The following is a 19,975-nucleotide window of genomic DNA, read 5'->3' on the forward strand; positions in this document are numbered from 1 at the left end:
GTCACGTCACTGAGCCAGAGTGCAGAGAGTATTCTCAGTTCTTAATGTTTCTAATCTTTGGAAGCTGTAAACAACGACAAAGCTGAAACAGTATAAAGGAGGGAAAAGCCTTTATCTTGGGAGACAGCCTACATACTATATTTCCTGTACTGTTAAATTTAGTTCAAACCGCGACAGTCTTTGGAAACAGCGTATAGCTACACAAGTACAAGAAAAAACAAAAGCCACCTCAGATCTCATCACTAAACACGACTTAAATCAGGATCTGAGGGTCTTTAAAGGGTAACGACACCAAAGCTCAGCTTGTATTTGCCAATTAGCACTAAACACAAAGCACAGCTGAGGCTGATGGGAATGCCATTAGTTTTGCAGGTATTTGATCATAAACCAAAGTAAATGGACGGTAAATGGGCTGCAGTTATACAGCACTTCTTTAGTTTTAGCAAGCACTCAGAGCACTTTCCAACAAGGCTAGTATTCACCCATTCACACACACACATTCACACACTGGTGGTCAAGGCTACCATGCAAAGTGCCACCAGCTCATCAGAATTTATAACCACTCACACTGACAGCAATTTGGGGTTCACTATCTTGCCCAAGGACACTTCCACTTTTAGACTGCAGGGCCCAGGGGATCGAACTACCGATCTTCTGATTGGCGGACAGCCGCTCTACCCCCTGAACATTGGATGTATGGAAATTATGACCTGAAGGTCAACATATTCTCACTCCGACCTCATCACATATGGACGCCAGGTCATGGACTTTCCATGTCGAGATACAATGTGCAAGGTACCCTGACTGTGTTGTTGTTGACGTCTAAGGTGGCAGAAATTTTCCTGCATGATAATTATGAGGCAGCCGCTTCCGTCATATTTCATGCCACCTACAGCTCTTGACAAAACCCTGACACGAGTCATAATGAAAGCTATTTTCTTACAAGCATTGAGCAGGTGGAGCTATCGCAGTGCACCAATGCCAAAGAAGAAGACAAAAGCCATCTCTTTTGGACCACAGCACAGCAGGGCTGTCACAGTGCGCCAGTGTTTGGTCAGTAAGGGTCCTCAGATCAAAACAATCAAAAGGGTTTTTCATAGAAATTAATCAAAGTTGTAGAGATTGTGTCAGTATGCCGGGCGCCGAATAACGAGTGTCAGTCTCTGATGCGCTGTCTGTTGGGGCTGGATAAAATGAATGATTCGTAATCGATATCTCCTCTGAAGCCTAATTTTTATACAAGTGATATTAATACTGGTTTAAATAAACAATTTGATTTTATTTCCTGAGCAACAGTTTTGTGTGAAAGGAATTAAAGGCCTGTTCCAAATACAGGCCTGTTGACTTCAGTGATTAAAGCGTATAAGGCTGCTGTCAGCCCTAGAGTGGTCTCCTCTGGTCTGAATCAGGGACTCATGTTGTTCCAAAGTTGTATAGTTGCCTAGAGTTGGTTGGTGTTCTCACGGCAGCATTTACAAGAGGACCAGATCAAATGCCTTGTGTGAGAAAGCTGCTCTTGATTGGTCAGAATTTCCATGTGGGAAAAATCCAGGAAGTAAAGCAAACGTTGAAGAAGAGTACACTTGCAAGATAAATGTGACACTTTCTAATGTCACAATGGAGGGACAACTACGCAGGTTGATTTTAGCGCTGCTCATCGTGGACTATATTGCTGTCATTGTTCATTTTAGTCAAAGCATACAGTTTGAAAACGAGGCAAACGCGGCTCCAACTAGAAAACAATGTTTTGATGCATTGGATGTGCTGAATGTGCATATTAAGGCAGTACAGGAGGAGGTGCACATTAATAATCCTCCAGGACTGTAACATGCTCATGTTTAACCCAAACAATGTGTCATGTGACTGCAGTTGCTTCACATCCAGGTCGCAACACCTTCTCACCACAAACCAACCGCACCAGAGTTCCTTTGGAACCGGACTGAGACCACCTCTTCAAGAAGGTCTCGGTCCGGTTGGTTTGGTGTGTTCACACCTGCACAAACCAACCGCACTGAGGGGGCAAACGAACTTGAGTTTGACTGAACGAAACAAAAAGCCCCCCAGTGCTCCGAGCTACTAACTGCAGCTTTACGGCAGTTTTATACACATGCACGTCTGTGTACATGCTCAGGATCATACCCTGGAAGATGAGTACTATATATAACATGTTGTTTTGAGGTGATCTATTCTTCAGAGTAAGTATATCCATCTGGACCACAGCAGTAGGCCAATTCATCAACCAACCCTAAACTTCTATTATTACTTGTCATTGTTTCAACAGTTGAGCAGATGTCTGACTCAGTCAACAGGCTGAGTGCTAGCCTACAGTCTTAGTAATAACTGCTGTTTTCTATTAATTTTTTTTAACGTCTAAGAACTGCAGCTCCAAAAATACCTTTGATCAAGTTAATTCAGCCGGGCAACGTTAAGAAGCCTAAGAGAGGCCACCCTACATACACGAGAGGCTTACTTCTCCTCTGTGGCTGTAAATAAGTGTGTATAACTTATACACCCGTCACACTGTGTGATTGTAACACATGTTGAAGACCAAGCTTCAAATCTCTCACTCCTGGGCTGCATCTTTTAAAATACGCTTGAAGGAAGAGTCCCAGCAGGAAATAGAAAGCTATTAGTTAAAGTTGTCCGGTGTGTATTTGTGTCTGTGTGTGTCCACTTTAACTGCGATGAAATGAGGAACGAGGGCTTTGATACAGCCAGGTACATTTTTAGCACAAATAATCCCACGTGATGCATCCGTGTGACATTTATCCACCGCTGATGCTGTTACACGGTCAGTACACACTGACATTTATCACTGTATCAACATTAGCCTCGCGCATGTGACGACACTTTCTTTTGGGTGTCATCTCTGGAAAGTGGTGCCAGCCGGGCCGCTCGTTATGCTGAGAACAAACCACTCTGCAGATTTCTCTCACATCACTGGGAGAAGATCTTAAATTTGATGATCCATCTTCAAAGAGAATAATAATTTAGGACATGCCTGCGTGATGAGAAGCGGGGACAGCCGAGACTCAATCCTCTTCCTCTCTGATCCTCTAACTGTCTTGTACTGGATCTATACTGCATGCTCAGTGAATCTGAGCCCTGACTGCTACTTTTTTTTTTAAAACTTCACATTCCTATCAGCTCATCCTGGTCCAAGTATCAAGCTCTGGGACACTCAGAGCATCAATATACCAACACTCAGGATGTGGTGCGTCCCTGGTGCCATTAAAGTGGGATGAGAGGCTGCATGATGAGGATGTTAGATGAAAAGAGGGGTGGGTGAGTGCAGGTATGTGACTGAGGTTATCAAGCAGCCGCCCTCCATCACAGATGTGTGATTGAATTCAGCCCCTGAAGACTGCACAGCTAATACACATGCCTCTTTTCCCAGTTACACCACTAAATTGCTGCACCTACAGCAGCACTCTGGCGTACCCTCTGCACACCTCTCAGCCAGTGACAGGACAAAAGCTGGTCTGAGGCCAGACATCAATTCCAACTCCAAGAGGAAGTCGTGATAATTAGAAAGTGATATTTTTGGCTTGTCTGAGCCCAGGACACGTCCTGAAGGTGAGTAATTGGTATCATTGAGTGAACAGTGGGACAGGATGAGTCAGGGATCGAGATCTATTAGTGGCCACTAATCAGTGTCTCACACTGGGGTCTGGGAGGCAGCCAGCTGGATGACTGCTGCCTGAGCTTTGTGCTGTGTCACAGAGCTGGGAAACAAATACTGCGCATATGCTACTGTAAATATTTGTGCATAAAGTTTAATCGCAGGCAATCAGAATCCAGCTGTGGAGAGTACTTTACTTTGCTTGAATGTCTTCTACTTCATCCCTCCACCCCACCACATTTCAGAGGCAAATACTCTAACTTTTACTCAACTACTCAACTAGTTACTGTGCAGATTCAGATTAACGACAGAAAATACAATCAACAAATAGATTCTGACATCATTCTATCAATCAGACTTTATTTATCCCTCAGGAGGAAACCATGGACTGTGTAAATGAATAGATGTAGCCACCGTGACTTCATCCATTGATTTGTGGACTCACATTTTGAAGCCTCAAGTTTGGTATTTTGGCCGTTGCCATCTTGAATTTTTGGAGCCAGAAGTGACCATATTTGGATCACAGGTTGGAGCCAATTCCAAACAGGCAACAGACTCCTACATCGGACACTGATTTTGATGAATGAAAATTGGGTTGACCGTATTTAAAATGTCTAAATGACATTTGCAGACGTTAGGTTTTGTTCTCTATACCTTATCAGTGAATGTCATTACTCTGCATCAAGATGACATTGACATGAGGCGTTTGGAAGACGTTGGATTTTCGTCACTGTACATCAAAACTTAAAACCAACAAAACATCAGCTTCATCTCTCGTCAGTATTCTGCGCCAAATTGAAGTCAGCATTAGACGTTGTCCTGACATTGGTGGCCAGCTGGGAACCCTAACGCTAGCTGCTAGCTCTGTTAGCATGGTGCATTTTCAGTCTTAGGTGATAATGCTTATGCTAATTTTTGCCAGTGAAAACAAGCTTATAACCAGTGAAACAAAATGAACTTATGAGAAACACTGAATGTGCGACTCCTTCAGTACAACCAGACTTTTTTTATGCAACCAAAATTACATGTTAAATGTAAACGGGTAAGTTATATAAAAGTTCTTCAGATACAGTTTTCATTTGTGACAGACTGTAACATGTTTAATTATGCTGTTAATTTGGGCATTTTAACAACTGACTCACTCTTGGAGCCAGCCTCAAGTGGCCATTAGAGGAACTGCAGTTGTTGGCACTTCTGAGTTTCAGCCCCGAAGACGACACTTGAGGGAAATTTACAAACTAAATGATCACATTTACTTTTGGTAAATTGAGTATATTTTGGTGCTAATACTGTTAAACTGTAACTGAAATAAAATTTTGAATGCAAGTCTTTTTCTTGTAACAGAGAATTTCAACAGTGGTTACCTTTATTTAAATAAAAGATCTGAATACTTCTTCCACCACTGTCAAACTGCCTGCAACAGTCAAACAGAGAGATGGTTAAGTTTTCTGTATTTTATCTGACTGCCTGTCACTCTTCTCAAATTGTGGAAACCTCATTTTAAAAGGAAACTCTTCAGTATTAATATATGCACCACAAAGAATTTGAGCCATAACTAGGGCAACTCTGAGTCTTTGAAATCTGACGAGCATGATTCATTTATAAAATAAATACTGGGACAGAACATCAGCATCCCGGTGTAGGAATATCAGTGACGGAGCCAAATTGCTGCTGTAACAAAGATGAAATGAAATATAACAATTGCTTTAAGTATTTAGGCAGAGAGGAGAGGATCTCCCTCAGGGTCTCTTTCCAGACACAACATGACGTGTCGGCTTTAAAGTGGTCGTTGTGCACGAGGGCTCAGGGAGGTAATGTATTGATTTGTTCCACAGAGAGCACTGAGCAGTACAAATGACTTAAAATGACGCAATTTACTTAAGTCGTTTGTTATGTGCGTTAACTCATTTAGGATCTATCATGTGGAGTCAGCCTCATAGACACCAGTGATGTATGGTTCACATTTCATATGACTACAGTAGAATGGATTATAATACATTATATATACAGTGTAGACCAGAGTAAGAGAAGTAAGGATTGAGAGCACTAATTGTGAAATGCTGTTGTAAAATAGGTTATATACTCCAAGAATTCAGGAGATCTGAATTAGGCTGAAGCTACATTTCTGGGATAACAACTTTAGCGGCAGTTTAGGTTGCAAAGGGAATTCTCTCTCCTCTACATCAGAGGCAGAATAAACAGGGAGACGAGCAGAAGCCGGAGCTGCAGCACTCCAGCCCACTCTTTTGATTATCTCAGACTTGTCTGAGTGTCTCGTCTGAGACTTGTACAGTTTGTCTTTGCCATGTGACCAGCAAGCAACGGATGTGTTGGTAAACGCACCTCCTCTCCTGTTCCTCACACATTTCTAAATCTACAGGACTTTACTGAGTGACTGTCACAGCTGATTCTCACAGAGGTAAAGTCCCTCTCCCTCAGGTGGGTCACCATGGGACCTCATCTCAGAGAGAAATATGTACAATATAGGTAATGGCGAGAGATGAATAATCTTTCTGATGCCATTTGAATTGTGCCATGAAGTAGACAAGTGATTGTTGTCAATTTAAAACCTAATTGTACAAGTCAAGAATGTTGTCAGTCAAAACTACGCAGTCAGAATGACACAAGTCGTGTAAGTGACATCATAACTTTCTCTCTCACTGAAGCTACAACAGAACAGACTCTACTGTCACTGTGCTGCAGTGCAAAACAACAAGATGAGGAGGTTCTTCCTGGGTATACATTAAACTGAAATAAAAATACAATACAGAACACAAAACACGCAGGCACGTCACTTAAATAAAGCGACTTAAATTAGCACGTAAGATAGTAAAATAGCATGTATATATGAAAAAATATTAAAAAACTGTTCGAAGAAGTTAAACGAAATTAAACTAATAAAGATTTTTTTTTAAATAAATTAAATTACACGTTATAGGGTTGCATGCTGACATTTTCAGAAAAAAATAGATAAGGCAAGAATAAGAGTCTCTCTTAATGGGATATTTAAATATAGAGGGATTGCACATTTAGTCCTTCTTAGGCAAGAACAGAGGTTTAGTGTTGCTGTAGTCTGCAGGAACGACACTCCATGACGCATTTTTTACCCTAAACGAGGATTAGAATATATGCTGTTCACATAATCTGGTTGAAATTATCATATATTTTTAAACACTTGAAGTTCCACTCATTACTAAAAGTGTGTGTGATATAAAAACTAAAGTGATGGTCAAAGTTGTCACAGTGAAATTTAAGGTGTGCTGATGGATTCACGTCATCAACTCATGCATTGAGTAACATTACAAGTTAACGTTCCACCTTAAAAGTTGCCGGCAGTCGGCCCAGTGAATGAAGTTATTTTTTCTCAGACTCCAGCTGCTGTGAGAGGCAGCAAAACATCCTTTCATTTTATAGTTACACTTTACTAATAAAACTCTCCACAGTATGAACAGTGGTTACATGAGCCTCAAAACCAGACACAACTCAGCCCTGAGCAGAGTGAGCGTCCTCCACTGACCAATCAGACTGCAGGGTTTCTAGCTCCACCTTTTAGTACCATGGGGACGCTGAGGAACGCTTCTGTTGGGACCATCCACAACTTTCACTGTGGAGACAGAAACTATGAACTGAACTGAACTGAACTGAACTGCTCGGTGGAAATGAGGCTTTGGTGCATGTTAACTTACAGTAGTCAGTGTTATAGGCGTGCCATGGTAAATCGATGAAGTCCACCTTAAAATGGTTTTGACTTGAGGTAGAAACTAGACTTGCACTGATTTATCGTCAGTGCTCGGAATCCGACAGATTTTCACATGATCGGCCATGACCTGCGACCGGCCGGTCAGTCTAAAATATGCCAATTTAAAACACCGGTCATATGATTGACATCGTGCAACATCAGCACCGCACACACACACACACACACGTGCGACTCATGGCTTGGGCGATGTGAGGAAGTGAAACATGGGCGGCTTCTCACCTTAATCATTCATGCACACACATCAAAAGAGAGAAGGAGGAAGTTGTTAACTGTCTCTGTTAAACTGAACTGCAGAGCTCTCACTGCTGCACTGTGCCGCTTGAAACTGACGAGGCGCGTGTCCGCGCGCTTACTGGCGAGCGTGTCCTGAAGACCTGTGTGAATTTTCCACAGGAGATATTTTTACTTTTTTTGTTTATTCAAGAAATTAACAGAGAAATCAAACAGCTCGCACACTGCAGGGCTCCAATGCTCAGTTGAAATTTATTCAGGTAAGTAACGTTTCCAGCTCGAATAAATTTCGACTGAGCACTGGAGCCCTGCAGTGTGTGAGCTGTTTGATTTCTCTGTTTTTTGCATCGTTTTCGGCTCAGCACCTGCCCTTCTTTGTTTGTTATTCAAGAAATTACCCACAAATGGTCTACACCAAGAATTATTATTTTATTTATTTATGTTTTTATTTACATATGCCTTTTTTACTCATTTATTTTATTACTGTACCTGAAGTTATATTTGAGCAAAAAGGAAAATGTTTCTCAACAGGTTAAGAAACATGTCATTGTTTTTGTTTGTTTGTTTGAGGTGATTATTGAAGAGCTGGTTGTATCTTGGTTAAAATGTTCTATTAAAGCAAAGACAGAAAATATTGCAATATCTTGTGAGCTGTAACGTGGTTTGAAAAAAATGAAATCAGCCCAAAAAACTGTAATCGGTGCAAGTCTAGTAGAAACAGAATCAAACACTTAGAATTAACAGAATTTGAAAGATGTGGTGTCTGGTTTAAGAGAAAAGGCACAAAATACATATTTATATTTCTTCTTTCATTCATCCTCAGTCTGCCAGCTGGTGTAAGGTTAACAGTGTAAAAGCAAAACTTTATAAACAGATGGTGCTCTTAATCAGAATAATTCACTGAGACTGGTCCGTCCTCGGCAAACTGTCTAAAAATATGCTTTGCCTGCAGATGGTGTGCTAGCATGATTTGCAGATTAGCCTCCTCCTAACTGGCAGCACGTTACATCAATGGTCATAAGTCAACTGGTGTGGGAAAAATGGAGTGGGCCAGGCAATTAACAAGACTGATGTGCTCTGAGGAAAAGTGAAGCAGGAGGGAAATCCACTCAACTGAGGAGGCACTTTCAAAGGACTGTGTGTCTGTCTGCCTCCGACTGCCTGTCTCTTTGTACATATGCATATTTCTGAATTTCAAAGCTTCAAGTTGCCTTGCTGATAAAGAAATCCCACCTCCATAAGTGCCAGCCGCTTATACAAATAATACACAAATCCAGCAATAACTGTGAGCCCTGATATCCAAAAACTCATTCCGACACTTAGCGGGGACGTTTCTCTACCTGGCATTTCAGAAACCTTTCATCTGTCAGCCCACATGAAGCGCAGGGGAGTCATTTTAAACCTGGGCACCGTGACCCAGCAGACGTGTAATGGCACCGTGTATCCGCCACAACAATTTCCCTAAATCTGCCCGTGCGCGGACTCTCTGCTAGCAGGGACATGAGAGGGAAACTTTTCACTGTTTTATACATGAATTGTAAAGCGCTCTCACTTTAATGTCTCAGAGCCAGAGAATGATTCAGTTCAGTGCCTCTCCGGCTCCTCGCAGCATCACTAATAGAGGCAGACTGAGACAGACTGCAGTCTACCTCAGTCTCTGCTTGTTATCCCTGATCTCCTCCGTACTGTTCATGTCCCCCGTCTCCTCTTAGCTTGGCATGTGAGGCTGACAGCTCAGTGGGCTCCGAGCCAGAGCTGATACTACTGTCTGTTGTAGGTCAGCCTCCCTCTGGGGGGGGCAAACACACAATCACAATACGGTTAACAGGAGGCCGTGCTCTGGTGGCTCGGCGGGTCATGTTCTTGCAGCGCTGTGGGTGTCGCATGTCTTCCCCTTTCTTCCTCCCTCGTATCCTCCCTGCTTCTCACAATTGTGCAATAAAACAAACTCAGCAGAGGCAACTTCATCTGCGCTTATTACTGCAGAGTCTGCAGCGCCGCTGAAGGCACATACACTGACTGCCTGATGTGTACAGTGTATCTGGGGAAAGACTTCAGTATCGTTTGCAGTGTTGCATACATAGGCGCCCATTTACGTGGGTGTTTGGGAGCTCGGGTAATTGTGAGCGCCCACGGGGAAATCAAACTGCGGGGTGAGAGAGTTTCAACTGTGAGCTAAACCTGTTTTCATTTCTATATTTCAAGGATAACACTGGTGTTATTCTATATTTTTCCTCAACAAATCCCCTGAAAAGACCAAAACCAACAACGTGTTAGTCCGTGTGTCAATACTTCATGAATCCCCTCCAGTGTGCGACTCTCAGCCCCAAGGACAAACACCGGTTCTTTTTGAAGACGAGGATCTTTAAAAGCAGCTCCCAAATATATTTTCTTCTTTGGAAAAAGCTCAGTTATTTTCTCAAACGTTTGTTCACTGAAGTTTTTCACAAACGATTCTAAAACTTGGCTAAATAGTGCATTTGTTTGGGACTATCTTCTGTGGCGGATTAATCTACATTGGGTGATGTGGTGAGCATTTATGGCAGCAGGACGACGTGTGTGGACGAAGACAAAACAGACTACAGTGTGCGTGTTCTTGGTGATGAAGGAACATGTCGCTCAGTGCAACTGTGTGTGTTTTAAATAGTTTTTGGACAACAATGGAGGAACATTTATCAGGCTTTGATACAATCAGGTTAGTCGGGTCAGTTCATTGTCGGTTTTGGTATTTTCATGGATTTACTGCCGATAAGAAAAGTCCTAAATATTGGCACACTTTAGCCCAGATAAGACATAGCTCATTTAGCAAGTTGCAAACATGGATCCAACATTGGAGGCAAGACCCGTTCGTTCCTATGAAAGTTGCTCAGTGGTGCATGAAGCCACAAGTGCTCAATTATTGCAGCATGAAAGTAGCCAGATCTTTGCAACTGCAGGGTCCATAGAGCAGGCGTACTAAAGACTTATGGCTGCCAGGCGCGGCTGAGCAACTTACTTCTGGTTTGGCGCTACGCTAACCTGTATGGGGCTAACATAATTTAATCTTGTGGCTCTTCTAGACTTTCCAAATGTTATCGGTTCAAATGCAAGGGCTGTGATGCTCAAAAAAACTTATTAACCGTCTCTTTCCCAACGTAAGACAATGGGAAAAAGTATTTTTCAGTCCAACAGCATCACATGACCAACCACAGAAACTGCAGTACCACTGTTTGGCCACTACAAAAACTTTCGAGCCTAGTAGCAAAACATGAGGTGAACCACGCTGCCTTTTTTGGTGAAGCCTGCCTAGATCAGACGGACTGCTTTAACAGCTTGCTGTGTTTTTTTGTTTGTTTTGTTTTGTTTTTTTTAATTGTTGCTGGTCAAATCACCTGTCCTTAGCTTAGTAAAGTAAACTCACATATCTGTACCTCCCAATCTGCATGTAAAATGGACAGGCTGACAGCACTTGGAGATTGAACACAACGGAGAAAGGAGCAATCAAAGGGAGTACCAGCAGCAGCTCTGGGAGCTTTGCCTGGACGATGGTCAGTTCAAGGTTTATTTTAGGATGATTTCGGGACAGTTTGACAATCTGCTGTCAATCGTTGGGCCTACTTATGGTTAGGGTTGTCATAAATACCAATACTTCTGTACCAAGTCAATGCCAACACACAAAAAATACATCCGTACCTGTTTTTTCGGTACCATAAGAACCGGATACAACTTTGCCCTCAGCGGGCCGTGTCGACTCCTGTCTGAACTGACGGAGGCAGTATACGCGCGTCAGTCTGTGCCAAGGACGAGCGCCAAAGAAGAACGCCTGTTCTCCATTGTCTTTGCTAGAAACAATGGTCTCTACAAGAACTGCTGGAGCCACAACACCTCGGCTCGTCGAGCAGCCAGGTAGTCGGAGTCGTGGGTGGAGATATTTTGCATTTGAGGCACATGAAAGCGGAGAAATTATAAACTCGCAAAAACCAGGGTGCAAACGGTGCCTCTGAAGTTTCCAGACCAAAAGAGGAAACACTTCAAACCTGGCTGAACACTTAAAAGACAGACACCCTGACTTGTTTAAAGAATTCAAAGTCTGAAACAGTTTTAATAAAGTAGTGAATTTGGAAACACACAAGTTCTGTTTTGGGATTTTTATCATGGTATCGAATGAGTATCGAGAATGGTGGAAATTCACTGGTATTGGTATCGACTACTGAAATTCTGGTATCGTGACAAGCCTAGTTATGGTTAGTAAAAAGCTATAAAGTAGTTGAGGCTACAATATGGTGAGATATGTCTTGCAGCTTGCCGAATAGGGCAACACTAATGTTAGCTTTACACTGTACTCTACCACTTGCTGTCATGGCCTCCACAGAGGGTCTGACTCTCAATTTATCTGATTGGATCATGAGATAAATGATCTGATCCGTTCTTGTCTGAGGTGAATGTTTTAATTGAAACTGATCCACATAAAACCATATGGTATTGTAATGATCACTGCAGAGTTTTTAAGCTTTGAATAGATTCATCTTTTAGGCAGTGCCCAGGCAAACAATACATTCAGCGCCTGTGACAGTCCGTGAGCTGTTTGTGCCTGGTTTATCTGTAATATTTTCCACCAAATTAACTTTTCTTTTCTGTTGTTAAAACGTTTCATTTATGATTCGTAGAACCAGCGAACCAGCCCACCTTTCCACCAGTTTTGATCAGAACCACTGTAATCAAGGACGCGTCATCACCAGAAGGCGTCGCACAATGCACAACCTTAGCATGTAGTAGTAATAAGATGGCGGATCTCACTGATTATCTACAAGCTTTTGTGCTGTCATTACAGGTATTAACTTTTAGCTAAAAAACAAGCTCAGACCAACTGTCATGAGAAGAAGACGTAGAAGACTACTACGTTCAAGACTCCATCCTCTCTTTTCTATCTGTAGAACATGACACGCTAATTAGTGTCGTCACGTTTGCTCTTTAGGTCACAAAAAACCCGCTATTTTTTCCATTCCAGCTGAGAACCAACTTTTCAGGTTCCAAGCCAATTTATTTTTGGTCCAAACTGTTCAAAATTTGGTGCAAAAACCAGAACAGAACTTGTTCTATGTTGGTGGAAAAAGGGTGTAAGACTGTCTGCACTGCTGTTAAGATTCAGAGACACTTAGTCTGTATAAAATAATGGATGTAGGTGCTATGATGTCATCCATTGGTTTGGGGACTCTTGTTTTAAAGCCTCAAGTTTGGCATTTTGGTCGTCTTGGTTTTTTGACGCCAGAAGTGACCATATTTGGGTAAGAGGCTGGCGCTGTGGAGGAGCGAGGCGTGAATATGACTCAGAAGTCCAGAACACTATCTGCAGACAGCTGGTCACTTTAAGCAGCTCCGCCCTTAAATATGGGTGACTTTAAGCCTTAATGAAATGTAAAGAGGTGAGTTATGAAAAAATTCACCTAAGAATGTTGAAATTAGCTACAGAGGCAAAAAGAGATGTTTATTTCTGCTGTAAAGTTGAGTTTTAACACTGGGGTCTTTGGGGATTGTCTCACTTCTGATGCCAGCCTCAAGTGGCCGTTAGAGGAACTGCAGTTTTTGGCACTTTTGCATTGGCTTCATTTTTCAGCACAAACTTTCCCCATAACTTTCTTAAATTAAGCAATTATTGCATGTTGCATGTTTAAATATGCGGATGATACATTATCTAATTAAATATGTGCTTTTTGCAGAAATGCCTGAAGGTGTATTTTGAATGTTTCCTTCCCACTAGTCTGAAAAGAGATGCTATGGAAGTAAAATAGCCAGTACTTTAAAAACTGACCAGTGCACTGGTAGCATCTCTCTTAAAGTGATTGTGATTCAAACTCTGAAAAGATTAAAGATACTGAACATGTATAAATACTTTAAAGGAACAGTAGTAAGTTTGTAGTGAGCATTCTGTTTATTATAAAGTAGTGATGCTGTGTGGATGGAGAGGTTTACAGCAGGGCTCTGGTCACCTTCAGACTAGACTCAAACCTCATTATGGTGCACTACCAAAGCACATTTTACAGGAGACATTATCAGTAAGATATCTGACAGTTTTGAAAAGAATTACACAACAGATTTTTTGGCAGGACTTTGAAGGCAACTAGAGTGGTGATTTAATCATAAAGACTTACGTAACAAACAGCCCAACACCAAATAATAATGCGGGTGTTTTAAAGGCTCCATCAGAACACTAGGATTCGTCTCTGGTCTTGAAGCTATTTGTCAGACAGCCCTGACTCTTTGGTAAGAGCCAGATCAAAGAAATCAGAGGGGGAAAACGTCAGCAGTGACTCAGATTAAAAACTTCATTCGGAGCCGCTTTGCTTTTTTCCTCTCCAGGCCAGCACAACTCTATTCCAACATATTTCCAGAAAGGAGGAAGGCCCCTGCAGCCTCGAGATGTACAAACTGATATCAAACCAGCATCAAAGTGAATTCTGAAGCCCCAGATTCTGAGTCACTGGATCCTCCAGAATGGGAAAAAAAGAAAAACCAGAGTGGTACACCCACTTCAAAAAGCTTGAAATTGATTGGGAGTCAGTGGCGTTGCACTCACGAGGGTTTCGTGTACAAACTTGACACACCTTGGTAAAAAACACTCCTCTCTCAGATGAAGTCTGAGTGTTAACACCAGAGACTGATCCTCCACGTGCACGCTGACTCTGACACATACAAATGAATTTCACAAACAGCAATAATCAGCTTGCATGTCCAACCAATTACAGCAAGTCCCCTGAGCATGTTCAGCATGTATGATTATTAATATGGCCCTCTCCAGAGAGCAGATATCAGAGTTAGAGGTGGGGCTGCGAGGCTTTTAGGCACAGGTTTTGATAAAGGTCTTTGTGGACAGTGTCCCACATAGTGCTGGAACGGTGCTCCAAGTAGGAGCTTCCACATGAAGGTCAACCCAGGTTAGCTGGCTGCCCGCTGCACACTTTTCTTTGCCCTACATGAGAAAACACTGCTTAGTTTGGCTTTTGTCTTCTCTGTCCTTTCATCCCCCCCTCTCCCCTCTCCTCTCTGGCTCCTCTCCCTCTCTGCTATCTTTTTTTCTTCTTTGGTTCTCTTGGGGCTATGCAAAAGAAGCCGGATAATCTTGGTGCATGCAGCCAGCCTGCAAGAGTCTTCTGCAGAGAGTGAGTGGCTGGATCACTACACAGCGACAACCCAAAAAATCTGCTGCTGCATAATGTGAGCAGAAAGGAATGAATGAACGGAGCGTACCTGGCTCGTGGTCCTGTGCAGGTTGCTGTCCCCCTCGGGCCGAGATTCTACATGGCACTGGTGTGTTTGTGTCTGCACATGTGTGTGTGTGGAGGACGATGAGAGAGGGAGAGTGAGCTGAGTGCTGTTTGAGAGTGCACAGTGCAGTGTAGAAGATTGGAGGCAGGGTACTCAGTGTGTGCTAAGACAGAGCCTGTGCATCTCCCTCCCTCTCTGCCTCTCTCCATCTCTCTCTCTCTCTCTCTGTGAGTATAATCCTTTCCACAGTCTACGGGGACGAGCTGCAAATGAACCAGCTCTATCTCTCCCTCTCTCCCTGCACTTCCCTCTTGTTCTGTATCTCGGCTTTGCACATGAGCCCCGAGCAGAATTACCCTCCCCATGCTTCCACCTTGCAGTAGATAAGCCAGAATTGCAGAGAGCAGTCTTGCCCTTAATGACTGCTACAACTCTATCACGCCTTTCACCCTCTTTTTCCCTTTACGACGCCACCTTGTCCGCGCCTGTTTGTGTCGCAGTGACTCCTCGCCGTGATTACGGCGTCACTCCAGCTGTGCTATTTAGACATGCATGTTTATTGTTTATACAAGCACTTAGCACGCCATAATACCTCGGTGTCATTCTCAGCGTTGACACAGTGTTTTGAGTCGGGCTTGTTTGTGCAAAGGCTTCGGATGCATTTGAAGTTTTTGTGTACCCATTTCTGGCAACACTTTGAGATGCACTATGCAAATGTTGTTAGTGACTCAGACTATCCTTTATTCCATCTGGAAATGTCTGGCAAGATATTAACGCAGGCTGTATGCAGCATGTTTGAGGAGACTGTGATGCTCTGTCTCTCTGTACTTCTGTCACAGCTTTCATGATGTGCTTGTTACCTGATACTGTATTCAAACTGCTGCTCTTCAGTGTTCTGATGTTAAAAAGGGGTCGTTCATCCAAATTACAAAATTTTGAGATACACAAAGTAATATAGTATGCAGACACCTCTGTCCACTGTTGGTCTGGGCCTGCAACAACTACTCAATTAATCACTAAGTGGATCTGCAGAAATTTTACCAGCAAGTTTGAAGATCAATTAATTGTTTAATAAGTCATTTTGAAGCAAAAATGGTGAAACTGAATGTAAATATTTTCTTGTTTCCTTGTTCTTCTAAAGGCGTTTTTGGACCAAACAAAGCTCCCCAAAAACAACATACCTTTAAGGCCTTTTTTTCTGTGTGTATTCATGTACTAACTGGAAAGCTGAATGGTATTTCGCTTTATGAGTCACGTTGTATTTCCTGTCGCATATATGCTCAGTCTCTCATAATTTTTCGTCAAATAACACCACTGCACATCAAAATATGACATGCTAGGTACCCTCCTGCGTCAGTTTTGCATGTGCTCGTTACACGCATCCAGTCTTTTTCAAAATAAACATGCGTCACTAAAACACTATCTTTAGGTTCACTTCCTCCAGTTTAGGCAACAAAAGCACGTCGTTAGGTTTAGAAAAAAACATAATGGTTTGGGTCTAAATAAGTACCCTTGTTACCCACATAATGTAACGTCTAGCACACATGCTAGCACACTACGCCATTATCAAAAAACACTCTATTGAATTTAATTTGACACGAGAAATGAACAGCAGGCTCCTGAGTCAAAGTCTGGAGTTTGTTGGACCCACCCATCACGGCTCCCACCTCTCCTACGCACACTTTCTCGCTCTTTATACAACGGTAGTGCTGCAGTAAACTGACACCACCCAGTGCGTACCACACCCCCGTGAATGGTGCCTCTGGTCGTCGCTGTCTGACACCAACGTCCAATGACAAACCGGCAGTATTTGGTAAGTTGTTGCCCACTGCATCAACAACTGCTGCCGCCCGGTGCCTATCACACTGCCGCAAAAGGTGCATCTGTGTGTCTGAGATCACTGACAAAACTGCTGCACATGACGAGTTGGGAGTGAGAACAGGTTGTACGATCTGCTTGTGATCACTGTTGTCTGTGTTTCAACAGTTAACAGGTTTAGGGGTTTTAAAAATGGCGGTTGCTGGTGCTGCTTTGGCTCATGTGTTCAACCAGTCACTGTACAGTGACATCACTAAGGTCCATCCTTTGCTACGAGAACCTACTGTTGCAGACACAATAAAATGGGGGTTCGTAGATCTATGGAAAATTTCCTCTAGTCCAATACCACCTAAGGATAGTTAACTGGTATCTTTGGGTTGTAGACAGTTAGTTGGACGAAACATTTAATGATCAATAATAAGAATAAGTTCATTTTCAGTACATTTTTTTAAGCACGTCCACCTCAGGCTAGCTAACAAGTTGGATTCTACTAATGCTAGACAGCTAACGATAAGGATGATGATAAGGCAGGCCCAGTTTCAGAACAAAGTTCATCAGAAGTTAGTGGGGTGCACTAACAGCTACAGCTGCAGGCTAGGGCTGCAACTAACGATGATTTTCATTGTCGACTAATCTGTTGATTATTTCTTTGATTAGTCGACTAATCATTTTATAGAAAAATGGGTTAAAACGTTGACAAATGTCGGTCTGTCTCTCCCAAACCCCAAAATGATGTCATCTAATGTCTTGTTTCGTGCTCACGCCAAAGAGTTTTAGTTCACTGTCATGGCAGAGAGTGTGAAGCTGCCAATATCTGAATATAAGAAGCTGCAATAAGAGTATTTTGGGTACTTTTTAGTACTTTGCTATGGAAAATGACTCAAACCGATTAGTCGACTACTAAAATAGTCACTGATTATGTTAATAGTCGATTAGTCATCAATTAGTCGACTAATCGTTGCAGCCCTAGTGCAGGACAGTTTCATGTACTCAGCTAGATGTTTGGCTGCCTGTCATGTTTAGAGACGTGAGTGTGGTGCCCAGAGAGGCAGTCAGAGCTACAGGCTACAATGAGGCTAAAAACAGAGTTCAGATGAGGTTTTTCCAAACAACTTTTTATGTCGGGGCTTCAGGACACTTGGATCACTACGGACGAGCAGTGTGGAGATATTTTGTGGTTTCAATGATGTGTTTTTGGACGTTTGAATCTGGGGCGCCGTCAGCCTCCATTAGGTGGAGTTGTGTTGCTACCTCCTCTCCCCTTGGACCTCTGCAAGTGATGTGAGGACTCTAAAACTTCACCTGAGCCTCCCTCGGCATATGGGTGAGTAGATAATGGCTACATTTACATTTTTGGGTGCACTATGCCTTTAAATGGGGATAACATGAGTCAATTGTGCAACTCTTCTAGACTTCCCAAGGTTATCAGACTGAATAGATTCAATTCTGATAGAGAAACAGGTCATTTCTCAGAATGTGATGCTCAAAAAATGTATCCACTAATCTACAGACATCCCTTTAGTCAATGGGAAAGTCTTTTATGGCATCTCGTGACACATGTAGTTACACGAGTTTGGCCACTACAAAAATTGGCTTCAAAGCCTGTTGCACTTCTTAGGGGGCTGCTTCTGACCCGCAAAATCCAAGATGGCAACAGTCAAATTGCCGAACTTGAAGCTACAAAACGAGAGACAACAAACCAGTGGGGGAGATCACTATGGCTACGTCCATTTATTATTCAGTCTATGGTGAAGGCGATTATTGGTTTAATGTTCTGTGACCTATCATTGTTGTGAGCAGCACAAACATATCTCCATCACCCTCCATTGTTTCAGTGAGGCAGCATAAGTTAAATATCTAAACACTGGAGCTTCAATGTCTTCAGGTGTTGTTATAAATATTCCAGGATGTCATTCCTTCCTGGTGCCAAGTGAGGATGTCATGCCAAGTGGAATTAGTATAACACATCACTACTTGGGCTCCGGATATACAGTATGCCTCCTATTCATGTCATTCACTTTCACTGCAATTCACTGCTGCAAGAGCAATCAGCGGCATACAGAACAAATTGGTTGTGATGTTAGGATGTGATTATTTCCTGCAGCTTGGCTCTCATATCCACACTGTGACAGCTATATCCATCTGTACGTGTCTGCCTCTATAACGTACATCTGTGCATGTTTAGACCAATTTCCTCCTTCTCCATGCCCACTCAAACGCTCCCGATTCCTAATTTAGACCGAGTGTTTCTCCCCACCCACACACTCGGCCTATGCTGTGTGTATCCATGATGCTACAGTGCTCCCAACACGTCAAACCTCTCGCCTCCACCGTGATGGCTGTGGGGTGGAAAACGCGAGCCCAGTGGATTATGAGCGTGTCAAATTGGCAGAATGTATTAGCGTCACACCGATCACCGTCACATTTACCCCCGCTAGTCAATTATCAAGATAGATAGCTCGCACAGATAATAGCCCGCAACGGCAACTGGACCCATTTTCTGCTTAGTGGATGGAGAGAAATGAAGAGGGATAGAGAGGCAAGAGACGGGAAGGAAAGTAAGCATTAGCTATGTTGTGATAGGAAGAAAATGCTACTTTCAGCACAGCTAAAATCAGATTGGGTCGACGCAGATAGAAGAAAGGGAGAGGCAAAAAACCACAGCCTTTATTGTTGCAGACTGCCTTTGGATCCAGGCTAGGGGCCCGGGTGGCAGAAATATGGAGGGAGAGGCACACTTGTCATCCCAATGAAATCATTCTCCAAGGCTGCTGAGGAAAGCTGCACAGAGATGAGATCCTACAGCCCGTGTGTGTGTGTGTGTGTGTGTGTGTGTGTGTGTGTGTGTGTAAGACATGAAGCAAGACGAGTGAAAGAGACAGAAAAGTACGACAAAAAACTGTTTGCAGATTATATCGCGCTCTCTTGTTACAGGCATCTCTTCTCTCACACACTCAGGTTTATCTTCCTCCTAAATCTCCCTCCAGCTTCTCTCAACACCACAAACAACACAAGATGATTCATGTTACAAAGTCAATATTCACTCCACTGATACACAGATCAACCCTTCATTACAGGGAAGTCTGTATTAGCTGTTCAAAATACTTTACTCAGGTGTATATACCATCCACCATTTTACTGGAGTGTCCGAATCAATAAAGAGGAATCTAAAATTCCAACTCCAAACAGCTATTAATCAGAGAAAAATCATTAGTTGCAGCCGAAGCACATGTTTTATGCTGACAACCCCACAATGCAATGTGATGCATTTTACATATCAAAACATTACAGGTATTTGAAAC

General features: G+C 42.7%; 1 protein-coding gene across 6 annotated transcripts in view; it reads right to left on the reverse strand.

The window, feature by feature from the left end:
- Positions 1-19,975, reverse strand: part of zgc:114120 (uncharacterized protein LOC619267 homolog) — a 190,260-nt gene that overhangs the window by 144,117 nt on the left and 26,168 nt on the right. The window contains exon 1 of one of the 6 annotated variants that reach the window (XM_049563243.1): positions 14,838-14,998. The exons of the other annotated variants lie outside the window; for them this stretch is intronic. The gene's annotated coding sequence lies outside the window, so the exon portion shown is untranslated. Of the gene's footprint in view, positions 1-14,837; positions 14,999-19,975 lie in introns of those variants that run through there. 6 annotated transcript variants of the gene reach the window in all.

Source organism: Epinephelus fuscoguttatus, linkage group LG20 (genome assembly GCF_011397635.1).
Source record: "Epinephelus fuscoguttatus linkage group LG20, E.fuscoguttatus.final_Chr_v1".
Lineage (NCBI taxonomy): Eukaryota > Metazoa > Chordata > Actinopteri > Perciformes > Serranidae > Epinephelus > Epinephelus fuscoguttatus.